This window comes from Zootoca vivipara, chromosome 17 (genome assembly GCF_963506605.1).
Source record: "Zootoca vivipara chromosome 17, rZooViv1.1, whole genome shotgun sequence".
NCBI classification, from domain to species: Eukaryota; Metazoa; Chordata; class Lepidosauria; order Squamata; family Lacertidae; genus Zootoca; species Zootoca vivipara.
The window spans coordinates 9,381,994-9,400,678 of NC_083292.1; positions in this window are offsets into that span (position 1 = coordinate 9,381,994).

An 18,685-nucleotide genomic window follows, 5' to 3' on the forward strand; every position below is an offset into this window, starting at 1 on the left:
CTTCTATTGAACCATATTCTCCAGTGGTATCTCCCAAAGAGTGCAAGATGACTTTTTTCCTGAACTCATAAATTGGATGGCTTCTTTGAGCTGGTGCCCTTAAAAATAGAAATACCTGCTGAAGTGCTGGACAGCTCCTAGTCATGACAGGCAGGTTCTGCCTTGGCTGTTAGGGGTAGTGTGCCTCTGAGCAGGGGCAGCACATCCTGTCTCACTGTCTGGGGCAGGGGGCAGCAATTTTTTTTGGAGAGGGCGGTTCACCGCCCCTCAGACCTTGTGGCGGACCGGACCATGTGCACACGGCAGAAGGGAGTTCTCTCTCCCCCCCAGCCCCCCTCCACTCCCCCTGCGGCCTGTGTTTCGTTAGCCCCCAAATGGAAAGTGAGCAAGGTCCCAACTAAAGAGGATTGGCAATTGAAGTTGACAGAATATGCACAACTTGCAGATTTAACATATAGAATAAGAGAGCAAAAAGAACACATGTTTGAAGAAGATGGGAAAATGTTTCTTGAGTATATGGAAAATAACTGTGTGCAGCTAAAAACGCTGGCAGCATTAAGATCAGGGGTCCCCAAACTTACCCGGCTTCGGGCCGATTCCTCCGCCACCAATTGCGCGGCGGGCCGGAGGGAGGGGGAACATGCTCCCATACGCATACACACTCGCTTTTTCTGGCACGGCACAGTGCAGGAAATGGCTTCTGCGCATGTGCAGACATCATTTCCGGTACATTTCCGGGTTGGCGCAGCACCAGGAATAGCTTGTGCACATGCATGTGGGAGCACGTTTCCACTCCCTCTGCGTGCGCACAAGCTATTTCTGGTGCTGCGCCGACCTGAAGATGGGCAACCACACCGTGGCACGCCAATAAGAGCAGGTGGCGGAGGTTGGCGGGGGCCGCACAATTGGCTTGCACAGGCCGCATCCAGCCCCCAGGCCTTAGATTGGGGACCCCTGATTAAGATAAATTCTACAGAGTAAATAATTCTTGATGGATGTAATAGTGGAAACTGATTGGAATGGCTATTGTAAAATATGCAGGGATGTAAGCTATGCAAGAACCATGGAAAGAGAAGAAAGGAAGTCACTGGATATTTTAAAGTATGTAAAATGTTTATTTGAAATTGTAAAACAGAAGTTTTAATAAAAATTATTTAAAAGAAGGAAATGTGACAGCTGTAGAGATGGGAGTTGGGAATAAATGCGTATTAAATTCTCATAACTGCACATAACTGTACAAACCATCAATAGCCAGGCCAATGACTATGAGGTATTGGTAGTTGTTTTGATGAGATGTAGTTTTGATCAAGTTTATATAACTCAAGTCCTAATTCTCTGGGGGAAATTCTTTTTGTGTTGAACTTCAGTAAGAGATGCTGCCAAGCTGTCGTCCATTCACCCACATACAGGTAATGGAATTCCTCCTGTTATGGAGCAGACCACCAAAGACTTATGGTATAGTTTACTATGTAAAGGTAAAGGTAAAGGACCCCTGGACGGTAAGTCCAGTCAAAGGCGACTCTGGGGTTGTGGCTCTCATCTCGCTTTCAGGCTGAGGGAGCAGGTGTTTGTCCACAGACAGTTTTCTGGGTCATGTGGCCAGCATGACTAAACCACTACTGGCCCATGAAGGACCGTGATGAGTGCCAGAATGCACGAAAATGCCGTTGACCTTCCTGCCACAGTGGTATCTATTTATCTACTTGCACTGGCATGCTTTCAAACTGCTAGGTTGGCAGGAGCTGGGACAGAGCAATGGGAGCTCACCCCGTCAAGGGGATTTGAACCACCAACCTTCCGATCAGCAAGCCCAAGAGGCTCAGTGGTTTAGACCATAGCGCCACCTGCTAGTTTACTCTGGGCATTACAGTTCAAGAAGGATACTGACAAGCTGGAACGTGTCCAGAGGAGGGCAACCAAAATGGTCAAAGGCCTGGAAACGATGCCTTATGAGGAACGGCTTAGGGAGCTGGGTATGTTTAGCCTGGAGAACCGAAGGTTAAGGGGTGATATGATAGCCATGTTCAAAAATATAAAAGGATGTCATATAGAAGAGGGTGAAAGGTTGTTTTCTGCTGCTCCAGAGAAGCGGACACGGAGCAATGGATTCAAACTACAAGAAAGAAGATTCCACCTAAACATTAGGAAGAACTTCCTGACAGTAAGAGCTGTTCAGCAGTGGAATTTGCTACCAAGGAGTGTGGTGGAGTCTCCTTCTTTGGAGGTTTTTAAGCGGAGGCTTGACAGGCATATGTCAGGAATGCTTTGATGGTGTTTCCTGCTTGGCAGGGGGTTGGACTGGATGGCCCTTGTGGTCTCTTCCAACTCTATGATTCTATGATTTAATTGTCCGTTGATTGACAACAACAGAAGCAAATACATATGATTGTGTTTGGCTTTTGTGATCCTTGATTAATTCAGCTTCACAAGCCATCTTGCTAAATTCAGGGACCTGTACATGCCTGGGATGTCTCTACATCACCTCCTGGACCCCAAGAACAAAGATGGTGGCAAACGAAGACAAAAGCCACCATGAGCACCACCTTGGGCAGCCTGAGTTCTCTTTTCCGCAATCTCTGCTCCTGAGTACCAGTGACTTTGGCTTCCAGGAAAAGGACTTCCAGGCCTAGGGAAGGATCTTTGGGCCACATTTGTCCTGAAATTCCCCCCAGATATGGTGTCATTCCAACAGGACACTACAACAAAGCAAATCAATATTAAAAAGAAGGGGGAAGCCTCTGCTGCTACCACTCCCCGTGAGATCTTGCCCCTGAAAGGTACTGAGAATTTTCCCCATCCCAAAATTCACCACCAGAGATGGGGTGACAATGTGGAAGGCCCCCCATGCAGGATTTCAGCTGCAGTTTGGGCACATCAGTGCTGTTACAGCAAAAGTGGGATTGGCCTTTTGTTTTGTTTTTTGTTGACGTTGGGAAAGGAGGGAGGCAAGCCCCTCGAAGCAATAATCATTTCTCACTTCTGCAAAAAGAAAAAAGAATAAAAAGAATGATAATAATAAAAATGGAGTGTTTTCAAAAAGTTAATTGCCAGCACATCTCAAAAATGAATTGTAATTGTTTTAGGAAATGTTTTGCTTGGTTACAGTAAGAGCATATTCCTAACGCGGCCACTGTTAGACAAAATTATGCCGTGCTATAAATATTCTTTATTAGAGAGTTATATTCCTCTTGGAAGGCAGAATTACTTTTTCCCAAAATAATTGACAGGCTTACCCCTAAAGCAACATTAGCGTGTCAATGCTTGGAGATGGATGCAGTCAAAATAATCACTTGCTATTTAAACATTCCATTCAGTTTAGAAAGTAAGATGTAATGCCTGTGCTTAATAGTTTTGAGTGCTCTTTTAAAGGGTAATTCTTTAAAAAAATATATTATTATTGGAGTGGAAGGCTTCTACTAACCTCTCTCTCCCCCTCCCTCTCCGCTTCCGAAATGCACAAGAGAGACAGAGAGGCACAAGTTATCAGAAGAACGCCCCTGATTCAAGATGAATTATAAATGCACTACAGGATTTAGACTGTAAGGTTGGAAATGACATCAAAGGACATCTAGTCTAACCCCACTGCAATGCAGGAATCAGAGCTAAAGAATCCCAGACAGATGACCATCCATACTTCATATGAAGGAGACTCCACAACCTTCTAAGGTAGTCTGTTCCGCTGAATTAGCTCTTACCTAATTCAGACTTTCAGGGTGGGGGTGGGGAAATGCTCAAATTGAAATGCAGCTATCATTTGAAAATTGCACTTCTCTGAATTTTTGTTTCAAAACCTCTACGGAAGGAGAGCCCACCACTCCTCGTGGAAACCTCTTCCACTGTCAAACATCTCTTACGGTCAGAAAGTTCTTCCTAATGTTTAGATGGAATCTCATTTCTTGTAACCAGAATCTCTTGGTTCAGGTCCTACTGGACCTTCTGGAGTGGTCATCTTCAATGGGGCAGCCTTCCAGATCTTTGAAGATGGCTATTGTATCACTTCTCGGTCTTTTCCAGGCTGAACATACCTAGTTCCCTCAACCATTCCTCATGTTGCCCTTGTAGAATTTAGTAGGGAGAATGAGTTGGCTGTGTGAATCATTGGCTCTGGCTCACTGACCGCTACCAGGACACTAGCCACTCATTGAATTCAATGGGGCTTACTCCCAGGTGAGTGGAATTAGGATGGCAGCTTTACTTTCCTGTACTTGTTATGTTGAATATCTCTGTTTTTACAGTCAGATAATAGCCCTTAATACTTTTTGCAGACTTCTTTCCCTTTCATGGTTAGATCACTAATTAAATTTTTATGAAGTCCTTCAATCTTTGTTGCCATTAATCAAGTCATTAATTAGTTAATTCCCCCCACGAGCGCTTATAATTTATGATGAACATTAATTCTTACTTCCATATAATCAATTCGTAAGAACCCCTGTGACATAGAATATATATTTAAAAATCTTGTTAATTCACATCTCATTTTCATCTGATCAATTCCAAAAAAAACTCTTTCATATCCAATACACATTTCATCCAACCTCTGAAAAGAATAATACTGAAAGCCCAGCAGCCATATCTCCCTTAATTCATTGCCATGTTTCAACTCATTCATTAATGTGATGTTTTCAACACATTGCACCCTGTCCCCCGAATAGACCCCATGTTCCTTCACTCTTTTGCTTATCTTAAATGTCTTTCCCTTCCCATTGTTCAAACCTGTTCCAGTTCTGATAATTGACTTTTGATAATTAACATTGCTCCAGTCAGTCCCAAATACCCAAAGTCTTTAATGATATCTTGTTATATATTCTTTCATGTTGCCCTTTCTTTCCTCTCCAATATCTGTCCTATTGTGCCTCAAACATACTTTTTAAATCATCTCTTTGCTACGTGCTCAGCAGACAACCTTCTCCATGACCTCCATAATTCCAAGGCTTAAGAAGAAAGAAGAGCAAACGTTTGTAGCTTTGCTCTTGCCCCTATGTGCCTCACCCAAAGGGTCCCCCCTAAGGACCCTTCCTTTATATCTCTTACTGTGAGTAGCCAGGGTAGGTAGGCTGAACCAGTGTTTGAATGTCTCATCCCTTCTGCCTTACAATCCAGAGCAGAGTTGCTCTTAGCTGCAAGAGGATGGACAATGGATTTTGCTGGGCACACCTTTCAGCAGGAGATGAGTTGTGGCTTACCAGCTGACAACTGTCCATGACTCATCTCCATCATACAGAAATCATGTAGTCAAGACAAGGGGACCACATCTGTACCACTGATGCTAACCTTCATAGTGCTGGGGTGGCTCACCTGTGCCCACGCCCCGATGTTGCTGCACTACAAAGCCCATGAACCCCAGCCAGCATGGAGTCAGGGATGATGGGAGCTGCTGTTCAGTAAAATCTGGAGGGGTGCAGTCCTTCCACTTCTTCTGTAGTGAGGGCCCATAGGTAAAGGTAAAGGGACCCCTGACCATTAGGTCCAGTCGTGACCGACTCTGGGGTTGTGCGCTCATCTAGCATTATTGGCCGAGGGAGCCGGCGTACAGCTTCCAGGTCATGTGGCCAGCATGACAAAGCCGTTTCTGGCAAACCAGAGCAGCACATGGAAACACCGTTTACCTTCCAGCTGTAGCGGTTCCTATTTATCTACTTGCATTTTGACGTGCTTTCGAACTGCTAGGTTGGCAGGAGCTGGGACCGAGCAACGAGAGCTCACCCCGTCACAGGGATTTGAACCGCCGACCTTCTGATCAGCAAGCCCTAGGCTCAGTGGTTTAGACCACAGCGCCACCTGGGTCAGTGAGGGCCTATATGGCATGGCAAAGTGTGAGCTCCATGGGTCAAGTGTGTTCCTGCACAAAGCCAGCATGAAAGAACCATTTCAGAGTTGCTCTCAAGACCTTGAAGGCAAGACCGATATTACACATCTCCCCCCTTTCCTTTCCTTCTTCCATAATTAATCACCTCTCTACTTAGGACTAGATTATTAGCTTGATTTTGTTCCCAAGATGTCCCACCTGTTTGATTTTAATTATAAGTGGATCGAACACACTGCCTCCATTTAATTGCCATCATTTCTGCCAATACTTCAGGGTGCGTGATCAATAGACTTAACTTCTTAAAAGTGCTCTCACACTTGGTTGCGATACTTCAGACAAAGTAATTAACTGGCCACTGGTCAATACAATGTAACCTCTAGCAAGCAGAGTTGTTCACTAACGTATTTCTGATTCCCCCCCCAACCCTCAAGGAAGTGGAAGGTTGAGATCTTTATGTGGTGGAGCCAGTGGCGGAGGAAGGCGGGGGCAGTGGGGGCGGCCCAACCCGGGTGTCATCCCTGAGGGGGGTTGACATCGCCGCACTGCCCCCATGGCAGCTCGCCGCAGGCAGCGCCCCCATCGGCGGCTAGCCCCACCCCCCAATTGCACAGCAGCTAGCTCTGCCTCTGGGTGCAGCCTGCCCCATTATTATTTTTTTAATAATTATTTTTATTCATTTTATAGAAAAAGAAAATACAAACAAGCAAAACAAACCAACAAACAACACCAAAATATTTCTTACAACATCATAACTTCCATTAACATCATTATGTGACTTCCCTCAATCCCCTCCATCTGAATTTCATTTCTAATCATCTTTGGCAATTTCAAAAAATGACTACTCAAACAATTTTTTTCACTAGAACATTCTAAAAAGGATACTTAACATCCCACATTTACACCGGAAACCTATATCTACTTCCCTAAGGAATCTTAAATATTACAATATTTCTTCAAATATATTTTATATTTCTTCCAATCTTCTTCCACCATTCCTTCTTCCTGGTCGCAGAGTCTCCCAGTCAGTTCAGCAAGTTCCATAAAGTCTATCAACTTCATCTGCCAATCATCTATAGTTGGTATATCTTGGGTCTTCCAGTTCTTGGCAAGTAGTAGCCTCGCCGGCAGCCTGCCCCATTAGGGCAAATGGGACCCTGACCCTCCAACCTTGGTCTGCCCTCATTCAGCCCCCACTTGCCTGCCTTCTTAATTATACAACCAGTCCACAGGGATAGCCCTCGTTGGCATCTTCCTCCTCCTGAGCCTCAGGGTTGCCCCTTACAGAACTCAGCAAGGAGGATGGGGACAAAGATAGAATCAGTTGGCTCTACCTCTCATTGGCTCTAGAGACACCTACTGTTCGGCTCCCTCCTTTTTGCCCTATCAGTCCCAACAGGCCCCAGCCACCACTGGCTATCAATTAATCTGGATGCCCCAGTGGGACCGAGTGTTGGTAGTCACGAAGAGGCAGATACAGGGCCACTATCCAGTCAAGAAAGCTCAGAGAGAGCAGGGTTTCACGGATCAACAGAGGATTACATGTGGTAGTGGCTTAGTGGGGTGGAGAAGAACTGCTTTCTGGCATATGTTCACACCAGGGCTGCAGCGAGGTTTGCATCACACGGACATCCCTGCCATTGCACACCTTCCCCTCTCTGTCTTGTTAAGGAGCAGTGACCCATCTGCTAGGAAGCTGGCACAGCAGCTCTGCCTCACGCAGCAAGCCACTTCTGGTTATATCTGGTGTTGTTATGGATCTGTTGTGCTCCGCTAGAGCAGTCCTCTTCAGTAAGAGCTGTTCGACAGTGGAACTTGCTGCCAAGGAGTGTGGTGGAGTCTCCTTCTTTGGAGGTCTTTAAGCGGAGGCTTGACAGCCATCTGTCAGGAATGCTTTGGTGGTGTTTCCTGCTTGGCAGGGGGTTGGACTGGATGGCCCTTGTGGTCTCTTCCAACTCTATGATTCTATGATTCTAGGAGGGCCTGGCATTGCCCAAATAGCAGCACATGGAGGAACAGGTGGTGCCAGGGGTCACTGAAGCAGAATCAGGGCCATCCCTCAGCCTGCACCATCTCCTATGCCTGAACTCAGAATGCTGGCTCCTTATGTGAATGCTGGCTCCTAAAGGGTCAGGACCAAGGTATCCCCAGAAGTAACAAGCTCCTCTTGAGCAGTGGTGAAGCTGCATGGTCCAGCACTGGGGGCGGATAGCAGGTGGGGGCGTGGCCAGTGTGCATCTTGGGGGGCGTGGTGCACGTCCTGGGGGCACGGCACATCGCCCACGGGGGTGTGGCGTGTGTCCTGGGGGCGTGGCACCTGACAGTGTGTGGGGGTCCGTGGCGCGTGCCCAGGGGGCGGCCGATGGTACCCCACTCCCCGATGGTGCTGCCCCACGTTCCTCCGCCAATGCTCCTGAGGACTGTTGCTCAGATGACTGACATGCGTGTTGAAGGTGGGGCTTGAGAGAATAATTATTGCCAGGGCCGGCCCTACGTGCAGGCTGGGTGGCGCAGGGCACCACGGCGCCGGCCCGCCAGGGGGACGCCGCGAGCTGTGTCCGCCCTCTGGTCTGCCGGCCCGCCGCGCAGCTGCGCCCACGGCAACCGCGCTGTGCCTGCCCGCCGTGCAGCAGCGCCTGGGAAACAGGGCGGGAGGGCGCCGGAGGGATCCGGCGCACCACGGCGCCAGGGGCGCTTAAGACCGCCCTGATTATTGCTTATTCATTTACTTATTTACTTACTTATTCATAGGTATTTATGAACTGCTTAATATTTTGAAAACCTTTGTAAGCATGCACAATAAAAAAGCAAGCAATATTCTTACCACAAAAATTCCACATGAAACAAGTGTAAAAGCATGTGTTTGGGGGGGAGGGAACCCAAATAAAACAGGCATTCATGGATTCGTCCTCGTGAAACTTCACAGTATTGCTTCTTCAGTGCAAACAAACAACCATTCCCTATTCAGGGGGAAAGATAACATTGTTCGCTCTTAACATTTCCCCATCCTACTTGCCCTTTTCTTCAGTATTTATAACTCTTTGCCTTTTGTCAAATTTTTATTAAAAAATAAAAGAATTGTGTGCACAGTGTCCCAGTCTTCTTTTAATTTCCTTCGGATTTGAAACAATTCCAGTTCCTCGCATTCTGTGAAATATAATTTCTTCTTCTTTTAATTATCGTTCTTTATTTCCCACTTTCAAATAATCATTTTGAAGGGAGGGATAAAACACGACCCGGCAGAAAATGCATTAACTTCTCTTTTATAAATTCTCTTTCATAGCTCTGTGTGTTCAGCTATTCATCTCCGCACAGATAACTTCTGCCTCATAGGCTCAGTCCTTTCCCTGTATTAATGTTGGGTGCACATTCTGTCATTAGCAAACTCTGGTGTCTTTATGTGCCAATATTCCTTTGCTTTCATTTCCTGATTAAATCCAGTTGCTGGAAAGAAGCTGGAGCTTTCTCGGGGGAAAGGTACCCATAGAATAAATAAATTGTCTTTGGTGGGCTGTCAATTTATTGTTGAGCTCTCTTTTCAAGAACAATTGTGAAGACAAAGGGAAAGACATGCTTTGTCTGCTTTGGGATTGGCAAAATGCAGGGCCCAATCCATCATTATTGCAAGCAGGACACTTAGGAATAGGCAATTTTAAAAGTTTCTCTCCCCCCCCCCTACCAGACTCCGTTCGCTGCTGCAGCCACGAGCAGAGGACCCCGGCGACGGCAGCAAACCGCTATGAACAATGCATGTGCCATGTCGCACGCATGCACTGTACATAACGATGCTGCACATGCGCTGTACATAGCGGTTTGCTGCCAGCGCCGCTCGAGCGTCATATGGACAGCGGTGGGATTCCTTCGTCGCTGCTACAGCCACGAGCTGCGAGCAGAGGATCCCAGCACTGTCTGTATGGTGCTGGAGCTGTGCCGCTGGCAAACTGCTATGTACAGCGCATGTGCGGTGTCACTTCGTATGGCACATGCTTCGTACGTAGTGATGCCGCACATGCGCCCTACGTAGCGACGCCCCGCCCTGGGTGTCCCAACGCCTTCATTCACCCCTGTTTATATCCCCACCTTTTTCTCTAAGGAGCTCAAGGTGGCATACATGATCCCCCCCCCATTTAATCCCCACAAAAAACCTGTGAGGCATGTTACGCTGAACAGGAATGACTGGCTTAAGTTCTCCCAGTGAACTTCATTGCTGAGCGGAGATTCAAACCCTGGTCTCCCAGGTTCTAGCTATGCCATGCTAGCTCTCGTTCATTTCCTCCTTCTCCTTCTTCTTGTTACATTATTAAATTTACACCCCACCCGTCCCTCTGGAGTCCAGGGCAGCAAACACATCAATAATAAAAATACAAAGACAGTTTAAAACATTCTCTCTGCCATTGATCAGGGTCGCCAGGAACAGTATCTTTTAACTCTTTAATGCCTGGGTAAACATTAATGTCTTCAAATTCCTCCTGAAAGCCAAAAAGGAGGGAGGCAGGTGCACCTTGCCAGGGAGGGCATTACACCACTGAAAAGGCCCTGACATAAGTCAATAAATGGAGAAACGCCTTGCAACATTGGGAGGAATGTGACTTTTGGTTCACAAATCGCAGTGCTGGGGAACTTGTCCCAGCCTGTAGGGCCCCATAACCTTCCGAGGCCACATGCTGTCTGCTGAGTGGGACCAATGGAAAGGTGGGCAGAGCGAAGAATGTACCTCTGTACAGTAGGCTACACTGCATGCACACACCCAACTCTCTCTTTATAGGTGTGTAAAAAAAATGCAGCACTTGGACTGTAAACCATTTCCCATGCTTGCTTTAAATGCATGAGGTTCAAAGGTCAATCCTGGCACCCCTGAAACCCTGGAGGCCCATGGCTAGTCATTGTGGAGAGTTCGACGTTAGATGGATTGGTTGCCCAGCTTGATAGGAAAAAAGCTTCCAATATTCCAATGACATTGTGGATGGTGTCTCTGAATTCATCTCTGCAGAACCCCCAACTGGCTGCTGCTGCATCAGTGGTGTCAATAGGGAGGTGAAGACATAGGGATGGGATGGCCTGACAGAGTCCATTTTTGAGTGCTATTGCAGCTAATATCTGACACCAACTTCCAAAGCATTGTCTCAAGCAAGTCCTTCCCCCCTTTCCTAATCTAGACGCAACTGAGGAAATATTTAAATATTCAAATATTCACCAATGATTCCTCTTTGCTTCATTTGCATACCCGACCTTGGTTTTGCCTTGATTGCTCTCCCTCTCATTATTTATCTTAATTTCACACATTTGCACCTCTCCTAGTAGCATGTCATTTGCGAGTCACTGGAGAAGAGGTTTTGTGCCCCCTCTGCTTCTTGCCACTCCCCACCCCCAGCAATGAAGCCCAGAATATAAATCGACCTCACCCCATCCTAGTTAAAAATAACTCTTGCCTTGCTTTAATATTTTCCAGAGGCAGTGATGTTGAATCACCTTGGCTGTATTTTGTTAATTTTCATCTGGGTGCATTGGACCCCCGTTGTGCTGTGAGCAATGGCAACCCTTTGAAATCCGTGCTTCCCTGAATTTTGCAATGCAGTTCTTTGGCCAAGCATTGTGTACGAGATCATAGAATCATAGAGTTGGAAGAGACCACAAGGGCCATCCAGTCCAACCCCCTGCCAAGCAGGAAACACCATCAAAGCATTCTTGACATATGTCTGTCAAGCCTCTGCTTAAAGACCTCCAAAGAAGGAGACTCCACCACACTTCTTGGCAGCAAATTCCACTGTCAAACAGCTCTTACTGCCAGGAAGTTCTTCCTAATGTTTAGGTGGAATCTTCTTTCTTGTAGTTTGAATCCATTGCTCCGTGTCCGCTTCTCTGGAGTAGCAGAAAACAACCTTTCACCCCCCTCTATATGACATCATTTTATATATTTGAACATGGATATCATATCACCCCTTAACCTTCTCTTCTCCAGGCTAAACATACCCAGCTCCCTAAGCCGTTCATCATAAGGCATTGTTTCCCCTTTGACCATTTTGGTTGCCCTCTTCTGGACACGTTCCAGCTTGTGTATACTGTGTATACTGGGGTAAAGGGTCCATCAAAATGCATTTACTGACATACAAAAAATGGATTTTATATGGGAAAATGGCATTGTAACGATGTATTTATTAAGGAAAATTACATACAGTTTAGGAGAAGTTGGCACTAAAATGCTGATGTAAGTCGTCTATCAAAATAACAACAACCAAAAAAACAACAACCCCAAACCTGGGACCGATGACCGCTTAACACCTCAAAAACAGTCCCTGTCAACATGTAAAATTATGAGAGGTGTAATATGTTCCTCTCCTCTCCTCTAATGAGCTGATGAGTAAATAACTTGTTGGCCTTATTGGATGGAGCTATTGATTGTGGCTTCCCACACAGGAGCAGCACACTGTATAAGTATCTTCCTTTGAGAAGGGGAGGATCAGTGGAAAGTCTCAGGAGGGATTCAAGCAAAGGGGTCTCGTCCTATTTTAGTTCTTGCTATGCAGCTGGGCACTTGTGCCTTTTGCATGTAATAATGATAATATGTAAGAACATGCTGGATAAGACCAAAGGCCTATCTAAACTAGCAGGTACTGGATTCAGGTCAGGGTTTGGATTCCTTGTGACAGTGTCAGGTAACCTTTGACCTACCTGCTAGGGTAGGACTAAAACTCTCACCCTCCCTAACTATTAACTATGATGGCTGGGTTTAGAGTTGCCCCCTTTGTTCTGGCAAAATGTAGGACAGGGTGATGAAGTGTGGTTGGGGGGGGGGCAATTATTTTTTTATCTGGTGCTGAAGTGACTTCAGAGCAATCTATTGTAGCCTAACAATCTATTGTAGCCTAACAGGGTGGCCCCTCTGGAATTGGTCACACACACACACACGACCCTCGAAGTGTCTCTATTTTCCAGGGGCAGTCCTGGATTTACAGAAGCCACCTCAGTTTCTGATTTGATCCCGGAATGTCCCGCTTTTCCTTAGGATGTCCCTATTTTCATTGGAGAAGTGTGGGAGGGGAGGGTGTGGAGTTATGTGACTCCTAAGCCAAGTAGATAAGTAACTATATATCCTTTAGAAGACATCTGATGACAGCTCTGTATAGTTTTATCATGTTCTTATATACCGTATGTTGGAAGCCTCCCAGACAATGGTGGAGGAAGCTTCTCGGGCACCTGGGGCGGGGTGAACCACCCATAGAGAAGGATGGGACGGGGCGCCTCCTTCCCTCCTCTCCCCTGCCTGCCTGCCTCCTCCAGTTGGGAGTGCAGGGCAACAGCACATCACCTGCCCGCGACTCTCCCCCAACTCCCGACTCTCAAAATGAAGGGGAAAGGCCGGCGGCAAAGCTGTGCAGCTCCCCCCTTCCCCCAATGGCTCGGGACTCTACCCCGAGCCGTCGGGGGAAGGGGGGAGCTGCGCTGCTTTGCCACCAGCCCAGGAGGAGTCAGGTGAGGCTTGGGAGTCACAGGGGGGCCAAATGTCACCCCCCCTCAGGATGACACCCAGGGCAGATTGCCCCCACCGCACCCCCTTTCTCCGCTACTGCTCCCAGAGTGGCTGGGGCAACCCAGTCAGAAGGGCAGGGTATAAATAATGTTGTTGTTGTTGTTGTTGTTGAATGTTGTTGTTGTTGTTTAGTCGAAGAGTCGTGTCCGACTCTTCGTGACCCCATGTTGTTGAATAGGACGTCCCTATTTTCATCGGTGAAATGTTGGAGGGTGTGCATACACATGAATTGTGAATCTCTCTCTGTTTGGCCACCCAGACTTAAAACCATGACCTTTCACATACCCTTTCAAATGCATGCATTTGGAGAGGATCCCGGTGGCAACCCAGGCTGGGGTGGATAGGAGTTGGACTTGGAGTCCAACAACATCTAAGAACACAAAAGCATAAGGTGAGTCGTGCAGGATTAGGCCATACTTTATCCAGAACTTTGTTTCCCACGATGGCCATCAAAGTGGGTGGCCATCACTCATTCTTTTCCATTTTCCTTCCTTTGTTATGCTTTAGTGTACTGGCCTGACTCCAGGCAGAATCTCCTAAACTCCCCTCTGCATTCCTTACTCTGTCAGTACAGTGGAACCTTGGTTTATGAACACCTCGGTTTACGAATTTTCAGTTTACGAACGCCGCGGACCCATCTGGAATGGATTAATTCACTTTCCATTACTTTCAGTGGGAAAGTTCGCTTCAGTTTATGAATGCTTCAGTTTATCAACAGACTTCCAGAACCAATTACACCTATGCTTCGGGTTAAGTACGCTTCAGGTTGAGTACGCCGCAGACCCGTCTGGAACGGATTAATCCACTTTCCATTACTTTCAATGGGAAAGTTCGCTTCAGTTTATGAACGCTTCAGGTTGAGTACTCCGCGGACCCGTCTGGAACGGATTAATCCACTTTCCATTACTTTCAATGGGAAAGTTCGCTTCAGTTTATGAACGCTTCAGGTTGAGTACTCCACGGACCCGTCTGGAACAGATTAATCCACTTTCCATTACTTTCAATGGGAAAGTTCGCTTCAGTTTATGAACGCTTCAGTTTATGAACAGACTTCCGGAACCAATTGTGTTCATAAACCGAGGTACCACTGTACTTTTAAAATGACAGCAGATTTTGTTTTGTTAAGGTTGACGGTTTAGGATAATTTCTCTTCATGGTTGTGGGCAGACAGCACCCCCCTGCCCAAACCCTTTCTCCTGGTTTAAGTCTATGCCAATTAACACCTGTTCCCATATTTTGTAACAGGCATGCTAATTCCCTTTTGATGCAATACAATCGACCCTGTATTTATCTTGTCCTTGTTGACCCTTGGGGTGCCAAATCCTGCAGTGCATTCAGTTCTCACTGTCAAAAGATCCCTAAAGAGGAAAAAAGAGGGGAGGAGATAGCATCAAATTTGCATGTGAGAACCACAGACTAGCGCGCAAACAGCACACTTTGTAACGGAATTGCGGGATCCAATTTGGAACCGTAAATTCAAAGTGGGGTGCAGTGACGGCTCTCAGTCCCATTTCTTACACAAGTCACGATTCATCCACCATTTGTTTCTCTCCAGGATCCTGCAAAAAACAAAACAAAACAAAAAATAAATAAATCTCTGCTCTAGGCATAGAGTTGTTCAGCACTCTCAGGTAAAAGCTTTAATTGGACATACGTGGCAAGGGTAGCAATGTCCTGATTTGCACATCTGATGTTCCTTGAACAGGCGACGAGCTTCACAACCCAAATAGCTGTCCTTGGCCATCACCTTTAATGTGTAACCTTGGCTAGAAAAAGCTGCTGCGGAAAGGCCACTTCACACCCCAAAGCTCCACCAATGATCAGGATTTTATTTGCTGCTCTAAGAAATGCCAGAAACTGTGTCACGAAGCAGAGGGCAACCTTTCAAGCTTACCATTCTTTGAAATCCTTGTAATTTTCCTCCGGCTCTGGAGTGTTTTTTTGCATCCCAAGCGAAAGCAGAGCTTTAATTAAAATTAGCAGGATTATTATTATTTGTTTCTTATATGTGTGCCCAGTGGTTTGATGTTCTATTTTTAGTTTCCTTAAATAAACCTTTTCCTGTTTTGTTGCCTCCCATGCTCTGGTCTCTGCGTTAAGAATATCCATTAGGAGAATGCTGCCTGAGAGACAGCAACACCATCTCTCTCTCTCTCTCTCTCTCTCTCTCTCTCTCTCTCTCTCTCTCTCTCTCCGCGCACGAATCAGGACCAGAAGGATGTATCTTCCCAGGGTAAGATAAGATTGTCAGGGGTTATTGTCTCTTTAATTTTGTATTACGACCAGGGCCGGATTGAGATTTGATAAGGCCCTAAGCTACTGAAGGTAATGGGGCCCTTTATATGTCCAGCTGTCCTTTGCCAACAACAAATTGTTGTTGTTGTTTTGTCTTGAATATGGTAATTTATGGACCCAATAGGTATCTAAAGCCATTTGTCACTGTTGCTGTATGTAGATTTTATTTTATTTGTTTTTATCTCATATTTTGGAAATGTACATGTGGTTTATTCCATTGGGGGGGGGCAAGAGAGTGGGGCCCTAAGCTATAGCTTGTCTAGCTTATACATAAATCCGGCACTGATTACGACACACCCCACCATGGCAGCCATTTTGTGACAGGTGTCCCCAGCGCTCTCTCAAAATTTGAAATGTGCCCACAGGTCCAAAAAGGCTGGCAACCCCTGTCCTAAAACAAAGAAACTAACTGGATAGAAGTGAGTGATAAAAAGTGGTAGAACCAGTGTTCCCCGCAACCTCCCCCCCCCCTGAAATATAGGAGCTGCTGAAGTGTAGGTGGGTTCTCACGAGGCAAGACACAGTGATAACAGCAAGAACCTTTATTGAACTAACAGAACTAGACAACAGGGACAAAGCAAGGCCTGGGCCACTCCCGCTGTCAACGTGATTGGCTGTCTAAACTTCCAAACTGCGAATCATGACTCAGAGTTTAAGGGCCAATGGCAGAGGCCCAAATCCTGAAACGTTCTGGGATTGGATATCATGTATCGAATCAGAACACAGGAGCTCAGAATCCTTAGTCCAGACTCAAGCTCAGGCAAACACAGACCACTGAATACATAACAGCCGGTATGCACCATGCCCCCCCCTGCATGCCTGCCCACCTGTTCCCTCCCTCTCCCCTGTACCGTTGCTGCTTCCTCCTCCTCCACTTCCTGAGGCTGCAGGCATGGCCTTCCAGAGGCTCCCTAGTGTGATCTTTTTACAGTCTGCGATCGTCAGGGTTGTGCCAAAGTGCCTCTGTAGCCTGGGGAAATGGCAGTGGTGGCAGTGGCAAAGATGCGGGGGGAGCAGGGCAGTGGGCAGGCACGTGGCGGAGGCAAGATGATGACGGGGGGGGGGGGGAGAGGTGGCGGTACAGCATACCGGCATGTACCACCACACACACACACACAAAGAACCTAGGTAGAACCAAGATTTTCCCATGCCCGGCATATCCACCCTCCTTGCTACCCACACAAAATTAGGCTGTAGGTTACGTGCGTCCCAGGGACCCAGGTGGCGCTGTGGGTTAAACCACTGAGCCTAGGGCTTGCTGATCAGAAGGTCGGCGGTTCAAATCCCTGTGACAGGGTGAGCTCCCGTTGCTTGGTCCCAACCTAGCAGTTCGAAAGCACGTCAAAATGCAAGTAGATAAATAGGAACCGCTACAGCGGGAAGGTAAACGGCGTTTCCATGTGCTGCTCTGGTTTGCCAGAAGCGGCTTTGTCATGCTGGCCACATGACCTGGAAGCTATACGCCGGCTCCCTCGGCCAATAATGCGAGATGAGCGCGCAACCCCAGAGTTGGTCAGGACTGGACCTAATGGTCAGGGGTACCTTTACCTTTACCTTACATGCGTCCTATCCCTGACTTAGAAGAAGGGTGGGGTAAAAATGTAATAAATAAGACCTAATAAATAAAAGTCTCATTCTGTGCTATAGCACCAGGGATAAAGTACGTTGCCATGGTAGTGACATTTATTGCATGTTGTCGTTACCCCACTCTTCGTTCCAGGGAGCTCAGAGTGGCATTTGAAGTTTTCCCTGATGTGGAGCACCGACAGGCAGTAATCCTTCCCAAATAAGCAAAAATTGCTCTGAACTGAAATATGCAGTGGAGGAAAAACCTTGAAGTCCAGAGTTTGCTTGCCAACATTTGGATCTGGGTGGATCCACCAGGGCTTTTCATATACAAAGGTCGCACTGTATATCAGGGGTGGGGGAAACTCAAACCAGGGGCCAGATGTGGCCCTCCAGGCCTCCCAATCTGGGCCTTGAGACCCTCCACAGGCTGCTCCCCTTACCAGACTGATTTTGCCCTCTCCTCAAGTATTTTAACCTGGCTTAAATGTGTCCCTGGAACTCTGATAATTCCACTTGCTTTCCTGGGTGGAAGATAGAGATGAGCAGGGCTTCTTTTCTGGTGTGTGTGTGTGTGTGTGTGTGTGTGTGTGTGTGTGTGTGCAGGAGTATGCATACCCCTAAACATTTTGTGAATCTAATGGGAGGAAAAACTAACTCTGTAAAAAATAGTTTCTTCTCTAGCATGGTGAATCGTCAGTTCCGTTGCTACCCCTGATGGCGGCCTCATTTCCTGTCATGGTGTTTCCTGAGTCTCAGATGGAAGCAAGCGTTTAATGCAGGGGTAGGCAACCTAAGGCCCATGTTTAACAGGCCCACGAGCCGCCCCCGAACCGAGCCACCCGCTCGGCAAGTCCCCGCGCACTGCACTAAACTGGCCCAGCGCAGTGTGGGGACTCGCTTCCACGGTGCTGGAAATCGTGTCTGCGCAGACGCAGATCCTGGAAATCACGGGCATGCATGCATGCGCAATCCAGCCCACGGAGGGATTTCCGCTGGAGTGAACTGGGCCAGGCGAGGTAAACCTTGCCGCCCCCTGGTTTAATGTGTGAAGCAGTGTGGAATGTGGATGTGTGGTGTTTTGCTGATGGAAGTTTGGCCTCATTGAGGGCCAGTATTTCAATATGAGTAGGAAAATCGCTAACTATTTTTCATCATGATGAGGTAATGCATGTTCTTTGGACTTTTGTGCATTTACTGTATTTATTTTTTCCAGTTTGAACTATAAAATGGTGAGTTTCTTGAATCAAAATGGGAGTACCCTTAAACAATTTTTTTCAGAAAAAAAGCACAGGAGATGGGGGTTAGAGTTTGTGATGACACATTTGCTGTTTCAACCACTTTTGGCTCTAGCCCCACCTACCACTAGCCTGTGACCCCCTGGAGGTTGCCGGAAGGAAATGCGGCCCTTGGGCTGAAGGCTCCCCTCCTCCTGCATGCCATCTTAAAACAAAGACCTTCCCTTCAGCACAACAGCAGTTTGCAAATATACT